This window comes from Pseudopipra pipra, chromosome 1, assembly GCF_036250125.1.
Source record: "Pseudopipra pipra isolate bDixPip1 chromosome 1, bDixPip1.hap1, whole genome shotgun sequence".
In the NCBI taxonomy this organism is placed as follows: domain Eukaryota; kingdom Metazoa; phylum Chordata; class Aves; order Passeriformes; family Pipridae; genus Pseudopipra; species Pseudopipra pipra.
The window spans coordinates 68,784,851-68,793,792 of NC_087549.1; the positions used below are offsets into that span (position 1 = coordinate 68,784,851).

General features: G+C 37.9%; 1 long non-coding RNA gene across 1 annotated transcript; it reads left to right on the forward strand.

Moving 5' to 3' along the window:
• Positions 1–404: 404 nt before the first annotated feature.
• Positions 405–1,782, forward strand: LOC135418200 (uncharacterized). Its single transcript, XR_010432340.1, has 2 exons — positions 405–497; positions 1,347–1,782. It is a non-coding gene; the product is annotated as an uncharacterized LOC135418200 (long non-coding RNA).
• Positions 1,783–8,942: the final 7,160 nt, after the last annotated feature.

Here is an 8,942-nt window from a genome sequence, read left to right on the forward strand (position 1 = left end):
TAATCCTGTATCACTCTTCCATAGAGGTTGTTTCCCTCTTTGTAAAAGAGAATAGGTTATCCTTTTAGAAAATCTATTTGTGTGATACGAGGAAAACTAAAACATTGTTTTTACTTCATTCCTCATGCATATAATATGACTGGGGGAGCTATTTTATTTCCTAGGTAACATTCCCTTTTCATATTTTGAAGATCTGGTGGTCTGAGGATTATGATCATATTTAGCAATATGCTTTTTTAATATTGAAAAATTAAATGAAGAATCTAAAATAATATTTAAGGTCAAAATGTAATGTGTCATTATGTTGTGTTTCTGTAGTGGAAGAACTACATTTGGAGAATATACTTCTGCTAAAAATATACTTTTTTTTTCTCAGAATGGAAGCTACTTTCTGAAGTTTTCAGCTGGAAACTTTTAGCTGAACATAGAAGCTTGTTTAAGACTGGTTGGTTAAATCAGGATAGAAGATTTAGAGGATCCAATTCCTATTGAACAAGGTGAAGTGATTTTCATACAATGTTTTCAACCAGAGAGCTGTAAGACAGCATCATATATGGCTCTAGGGGTGCGAAACCTTCCTCATTCAAGTTTATTACATGCATCTGGTACTTCCTTACAATTTATATGCAGTAAATTTCGATAATATTAAATATACATACCACACATTTACTATCCTGCTATTATATTTTTTGTTAATTTAGTAGTGGATATACTTTGCATTTCAAATATTTTCTTATCCTGACTTTGTATAACTATGAGTGGAACTGTGTCTTCATATGATTACTATTTGCTTAGAAAAACGTTCCTCTTGGTATTTATGAAATCAGAAAGAGACTTTTGGTTCTGCTATACATGTTAGAAGCTGCATAATGATGCAGAAAAAAAAGATAAGAAAAACAAAATAATAAACAATAAGGTATAGACTTTTATTAAAATATATTGGAACGGAAAGGAGAGTTAAACTTTAATACTAGAGGAACCTATTAGAGTGTGTTTGCCAGCCAGTTAGTAGTGTGGCTTATTATACCACAGACTCCCTGCATGGCCTTGTTTAAGATGCTCATTGCTGGAGCTTGCTGGCTTTATCCATTGTATATCCTGTTTACTTATTGAAGAGGCTGATGCTGTCTCTGCTCATTTCCATCCAGCAAGATGTGAAGAGATAGATCCCCACATTTGGGCACAGGTTTCTCTGAGAAGTTATCTCCTCGAATCTCCTCCCTGTGTTCTTGCAGAAATGTGTTTGATAAGCTACAGTTTATTCCACTGTTGAGAAATATGTCTCTGTATACTAGTTTTTTTGATTTGACTGAAAGGACTAATACATTTGCCATTGTCATTGTCAGCTGAGCCTTCACACCATGAACACATCATCACAGCCCTTCAGGAGAGATTGTGGTCAAGCAAATATGTCCTCTGTTTCTCCCATGGGGATTACTCACTAGCAAAGAAATGGAAATGCCGGGTGATACCGCCTAATGTGTCCAAGTAGAAGAAACTGGTGAAATGAAGGAGGAAGTGGTTCCTGCATACTGGACATCTGCAACTGCTTCTGCGTGCACATGGGGGAAGGCTTCTGCTTCTTTTCAGACATGCTTTGGACAGTATGAGAATTATTCACTGACAATACAAGCAAAGTAGATAGCACTGTGCAGACCAAATTAGTCTACTGCTAGAAAATGAGAGAGAGAAGGAAAAATAATATTGCTTTGAGCATGCTAAAAACTAGCTAGCTCTCCCCTTTCTTTTTCAAAAATTGAAAAATCCATGCTAATGATGGCAGCAATCTCAATTTCTGAGTGTTTTTCTGTTATATATTGTCTGAAAAATATCTGGTTAAGACTAGCATGTGGAATCTGCTTGCTGTTGAACTCTGTCAGTGCTATTAATTCATCATATTTTTATTTTTCTTCTGCATGCATCAATAACTCTGGCAGTAATAAGAAGTTATTACCAAAAAATATAGTGTTGGTAATGCTGTTAACATCCTGATTTCCAGTGAACCAGACTTCCAGTGTTGCATTGGTCTCCCTTCTCCTCTAAAATAGCTTTTCAAGAAGTTGATGCTGATGATGTTCAGGTTAAGCACAGTCATATATCATCCTTTGCTAGAATGAACAGGAACTTAATTTGAAAACAAATGGAACAGGGGACACAGAGAAGCTGTTAAAAGATGACAGAATAACTGAAATGTGTCTGCAACACATCTAGGGAAGTGGAACAGAGAAAAAAATTAATCATAAATACGCTGGGAACAGACACTGATTACTCAAAGGAAGATCTTGGAAAACAAAGCATCAGATTGAATTCTCAGATCCGTGCTGGTAGGGTATGAAGAGCCACTGGGTGGGGTTGCCGTCAAGTTATTTTTTATGACCCTTTTTGATACAGAAAGGTAGGTTACTTGAGTTATTAAAATGAGACTTTACAAGGAGCCTTTGATTGCAGTACTGACGCGCAGCTCTTCTATTCTGCAGACACAGTTGACAAATAGGATGCTGGCAAATTTACCTCACTTCTGACAAATAGGATGTGGGATCACAATTACTGCCCTACAGTAGCAAGAGGACAAAAATTTTGCAATATGGAAGACTACAGGGGAGTTTAGATTAGACATTAACAAAAATTTCTTCACTGAAGAATGTTAAGCTCTGGTTATTAAAATTATTAGAGAGATGCTTCTGCCCAAATTAAGGTGCAAAAGAGACCAGATGCTGAAGTCAATACTATGGATTTTATTTAACAGTAAATGTGAGGCAGAGAGAGATATAGAAAGAAAAAGAAGGGGGCAGGGAAGAAAGAGGGTGATGGAGAGAGATTAAATCGAAAATATATCACCGCTCTATGGAACTCTACAATGTCCCATAGGTCCTCTTCTTCTAGTCTTTTAGGTGGTAAGTGTCCCCCAAAGAACAGAGTCCAACGGATTAATGTTCAGGAGATGCCCAAGCACCTCCCCTGGGGGAGAAAAGTTTTACAGTCTCTTTGTCAGACTCTGGATTTGTTGCATCCCTTGGATCACATGCAGTCCTCTGGTGGTGGAAGGCCTTAGGAATGAGTCTCGGGGGCACTTTGATGGTTTGTGACCCTTTCTCAGCTGCCTCTCACATGAATGTCCCATGTGTATGTGGTTTTCCTGTAGTGGGAGGTTCACTGCTTCCGTTTTGTGTGAAGAGATTTTGCCATCGCACACCCAAAACCCTCCTCCTTCTCACCCGCCAAGCCCAGCTAGGGCCGATTCTTAGCACAGCTCCTGAGTTTGACTTTATTTGAGATACATTCATCTTCCTGAGCCTTGGTTACTTCTTTTTGGACTGGAGATAATTAGACAATAGTCTTATGTCTTATGTCACAGTACAAATTCCAGTCAGGAGGCGTATTTGGCGGGAGGAGGGCAGGGTGCTTTGGTGGTCATAGAAGGGCAATTGTTCCTTTGAAAAAAAGTCTTTCTCTGATTTTGACAATATTTAAGACATCAACAATATTTCAGTCTCTTACAAAGGGTGGTCAGACACTGGAAGTAGCTACCCAGGGAAGTGATAGAATCGTCATCCCTGGAAATGTTCGTAAAAAGATGTAGGTGTGGTTTAGTGGTGAACACAGTGGTGCTGGGTCAATGGTTGGATCAATAATCTTAAAGGTATTTCCCAACCTTAATAATTGTATGATTTTTTTTGACCCTACCAATTAACACTTCTGCCATTGATTTTGTTCCTATCATGAAGGAAGTCTGGGTTCAATTCTCCTGTCTGTTAAAAGTTTGGAGCCTCACAAACTCAATTTATTACTGATCAAAAATTATAAAACTGCTTTGTGAACCAACAGGCTCACTACATAAGGAATAATTTGTTTTAATATCAACTTAACAGCAACCACCAGTTACTAATCTTCATATGTTTTTAAATTGTCTAAGAATATGAAATTGGGGGGTTTGGATGTTTTGAGGTGGTGAGGTTTTTGTTTGTGGTTCGTTGTTTATATATATTTTTTTTAGAGCAAAAAGTTCTGCTTGATCCCCTTTATACAAATCAGGCAAAATTTAGCACACTGGTGCTTATCCACTAAAATTAAAATATCATGAATTACTTTGCGGTGTTGTACTGAGAGGATACTGTTCATTAATTTTGCAAGAATGAAAACAAACTGAAAATAATCCATAGGCTTTAAGATGAATGAGGATTTTTGTTTTGTAACACTTAAATACAGAATTTTGTAACCTTTACTGTGCTAATTATCTTTCCTAATTTTTAATGCTGAGATTTTTCTGTAAGAATGCATCTAGGTTTGAATGAAGGTGCATTTTTTTCCTTCAGTTGGTGATTGAGTGCACCCGCAGCAAATTTGCCGATGATACCAAGCTGTGTGGTGTGGTTGACATACTGGAGGGAAAGGATGCCATTAGAGGGACCTTGACAGGCTTGAGAGGTGGCCCCTTGCAGACCTCATTAAGTTCAACAAGGACAAGTGCAATATCCTGCACCTGGGTCTGCACAGTCCCAAGTACAAACTCAGTCTGGCTGGAGAATGGATTGAGAACAGCCCTGTGAAGAAACACCTGATTGTGTTGATTGATGAGAAGCCCGGCATGACCTGGCAACATGTGCTTGCAGTCCAGAAAGACAACTGTGTCCTAGGCAGCACCAAAACAAGTGTGGCTAGCACTTTCACAGAGGCAATTCTTCTCTTCTATTCTGTGTCCAGTTCTGGGACCCCAAAAATGAGAAGGAGAAGGACACTGAAGTGAGCCCAGGGCAGGGCCATGAGGATTATTAGAGGGCTGGAACACCTTTGCTATGAAGATGGGTTGAGACAGTTAGGCTTGTTCAGCCTGGAGAAGTGAAGGCTCAGAGACCTTAGAACAGCCTTCCAGTACCGAAAGGGGCCTACAAGAGGGCTGGAGATAGACTTTTTACAAGGGCATGGAGTGATAGGATAAGGGGTAATGGTTTTAAACTGAGACTTCATTTATATTAGATATTAGGAATAAATTATTTACTGTGCGGGTGGTGAGACACTGGAACAGCTTTCCCAGAGAAGCTGTGGATACTCCATTTCTTCTAAGTGTTTAAGGCCAGATTAAATGGGGCTTTAAGCAACATCATCTAGTGGAAAATGTCCTTTCCTGTGGTGGAGGGGTTAGGACTAGATGATCTTTGAGGTCTCTTCCAACTTAAAGTGTTCTAAGACTCTGTTATCTGTACAGATTTGTGCTTCTTGAGTGCTTTTATGAAAAAAAAGAAACAAAAAAATGAAGATGAAATATGAACATTTATTGAAAGTTCCAGAGTTTCTAATGAATATTGCTGATCCAAAACTCTCTGGAATTTGTTTTACATCCCAATAAGGTGAGAAACATATCAAAGTAACGATGGTTTTGCCAGTGTACGGGCATTAATGCTCTGGGAGTACATAGAGGCATTGATGAACATTGCTTACTAGGGGAGAGATTAATGCTAGCATCTTGAGACACTCCTCTTGTTTCAAAATCACTTAAGATGTAGCATAATATAATGTTATCCATCTGGTTCACGAAATCATTCATAATTATGAATCATTCTGAAATGAGTCATTCTGAAATCCTTGTGTTATCTCATGGGCAAATCTTCTGTTGGAAATCTAGTGTACACTTATGGCAAAACGTGTGTTTTTTATATTACATCCCTTGAAATGTCCAAACACTTCTAGAACTCTGTCAGGCTTGGTGCTGTGACTACTTCCCTTGGGAGGTTGTTCCAGTGCCCAACCATCCTCTGGCAGCAGTGATCAAAACTGCCTCACCTTGAATATTGTGTGCAGTTTTGGTCACTGCAATATAAGAAAGATACTAAGTTATTAGAGAGGGCAACGAAGATGGTGAAGGGCCTTGTGGGGAAGTCGTATGAGGAGTGGCTGAGTTCACTTGGTCTATTCAACCCGGAGAAAGGGAGATGAGGGGAGACCTCATCGCAGTCTGCAACTTCCTCGTGAGGGGAACAGGAGGAGCGGACTTCTCTGGGGTGACCAGTGACAGGACCTGAAGGAATGGCCTGAAGTTTTGCCAGGGGAGGTTTTGGTTGGACATTACAAAAAGGTGCTTCACCCAGAGGGTGGTTGGGTGCTGGAACAGGCTCCCCAAGGCAGTGGTCACAGCACTAAACCTGACAGAGTTCAAGAAACATTTGAACAATACTCTCTGGCATATGGTGTGACTCTTGGGACTGATCTTGTGCAGGGCCAGGAGTTGGACTCAGTGATCCCTGTGGATCATTTCCAATCAGCATGTTCTGTGATTCCATGTAGCATGCTCAAACCTGTTACTATACCCCATTTTTTGTAGACTTCAAGTTACCTTGTCCTTTTCCTTTAAATTTCTCATATTTTATATTTCTTTATTTCTCATGTCCAGGGAGGCACCATCCTGGTTTTATAATAGTTGTTTTAATGTAGTTAACCAGACAACAGAAATATGTTTTTGAGGTGACTATGCAGTCATCAGGATCCATTGTGGGGTCAGGAAGGAAGTGTAATTGTGTTCAAAACACCAACTGTAAGATGTACTTAAAAATGTAGCAGAAAGGTATGTTCATTTGTCCATTTAGTCTTCTAGAATAACTTTGGAGTACAGTTGAGATAGTTGTGCTATTTTATCTTTGTCTTTTGTAATCATCTCTGTCACAGTATTTGTTTTCAAATCTTCAGAATGGATTATTTCCACTTCAGTGTTCTTCATTTAATATTCTTGTCACGGGTGAGTCTTATTAGTGCTTATAGGCATTCCAAATATTATAATTTTTGATCAGTTATTTCTGATCCCAAATGGCTTTATTTTTGTCTTTTCTCATAGCATTTGTCCTGGCAATCAGATACTGAAAATTTCTTTAAAACAGCAGTTTGTGAAGATCTCGTTGGAGAATCTCATTAAGTCCACAGTTTGAAGTTCTACATGGTGAATTTGTCTTTATATTTTGTTGAATATTCATACTTTAATATCCAGAGGCTTTATTTTTGTCTGGCTGGATTCAGGATTACAAAGATTTATCTGTTCATTGTTATTCTGACCTTAATTTCATTGCCCATTGCATTATTTTTATTATTTTTGTTACCAAGACACCTGAAATACTGAATATCTTTGTTTTGGTTTTGTCTTTTATTGTTCGGATTTCTTGTTCATCAGTGACCACCAGTGTTCAATGTTTAAGGGGTGGATTTTGGATGGGTATAGGATGGTTGATTTTGAGGTGGTTTGTTTGTTTTTCCCAGTCCAGCATACTTGGTATAAGGCATCTCTGCTGATACTTGAAATTGCCATATATATATATAAATTTAATTTCCTAATGACTCATCTAATCACAGTTATGTAACATTTTTTGTCAAATTCCCTAATAGCCCAGGAATTTATCTAAATTTATTTCATAAATTCTATTAGATGCTTTTCGAAAGTCTATAAAGTTGATGCCTAAAGAAAATGCAGGGAGAAAAAAACTCCAAGGCAATTAGTTTTGGAGGTGAGATAAGGAAAGGATTTTAATTTGTGCCTAGGCATAAAGATCTCAAGATGCGCGTGCAGGCCACGTTCAGGTTTTACAATTTATAATACTGCCCGACCAATCCAAGTTTTGTCCATCCCGTAGCTTTTGACCTGGTCCACCCCCTGGCCTACCCCCTTGGAATTGGGTCTGGGGGCTTTTCTTCATCATCTTCATCTTCTTCAGAGCACAAAGGGTACACGGTCACCTAGTTTCTGACCGTTCTCTTGTGGTTCAGGCCAGGATTAGATGTCCTCAAACAGAAGAGGCCTGCCTTGACAAAAGACTAAACATTTTCTACTGGAATTCAGGGGTAGAATTAATATGGGGAACATAGAATGGGGTGATGGGGTAGGAAATGTGTAAAGTATTGCGTTAAAGGGTGAGGGAATAAGGGCTGCTGCTTCTAAAACCTACTTGTACTATAATTACTTATAAAGCTTATAAAAGTTAGAAAAATCAAAAAACTAAAAGGGTCTTAAGGCATCAGAGTCTATGCAGAAATAAGTGCCATTCATTCTTTTTTTTTTTTTTTTTTGTGAAAATGAAATGGGTATTTGATCTTTATATCTCCTATCTGAATCTTGTGTGTTGTAAATTTGTATCTGGTACTTTCTTTACTTGAATTGAAAGTGTGGTCTAACACAATATATTTTAACACTAGTTGACTTACAATCCATGGAATTTCTATACAGATATTGTGTTGGTTAAGTTTTTTTATCTCTGACAGCTTTATTTTCTGAGAATTGTCTTCCTCATATCATATTTTTTCTCTCCCTATATGCACCCTTAGGAAGACTTTCTCAAGATGTTCACTACATCATTTGTGATTCTTTTCTTGATGCTGATCTTTTCTTATTTTCGTTAGTTATTAGCTTAGTTTACATCTCTCTCTTTCTGCTGTCCTCTGACAACAATTTTATTTTCTTTTTCAACATTTCCCTATACTTTTCTCTATTTATCTCTGTTTACATATTAGTGTACTGTAATATGTTACCTTAATTTGCAGGTTTTATTCTGATACAGGGTTGCAAATAAATGCTATGTGTAAAGTTGTCTGTTTATGGTGTTATGGGGTCTATATTCTTGGGTTTGAGTTCTCTAAAACCCTGGTTTGCATCAAAATTCTGGAGCATTCACTGTTCACTTTTATGTTCTGCCAAAGCTTTCAAACTATTTAAGGTTATATTTATCTATCTAGGTGTATATTAATATATACATCCCTAAAGCCATATGCAAATAACATTGACGTGCATGAAAGCTTTGAGTAGCCATTAACAATTCTACAATAATCTGCATTTAATTCAAAGTATGAATTTTCATTGGACCTCGCACCTATGGCAGATCAAGCTCTGCCATCTTCATTGAGTCCAAAATACTAATGATTCCAGTGGAATGTGGAAAATAGTGGTGAGATGATGAAGATATAATTTAGAT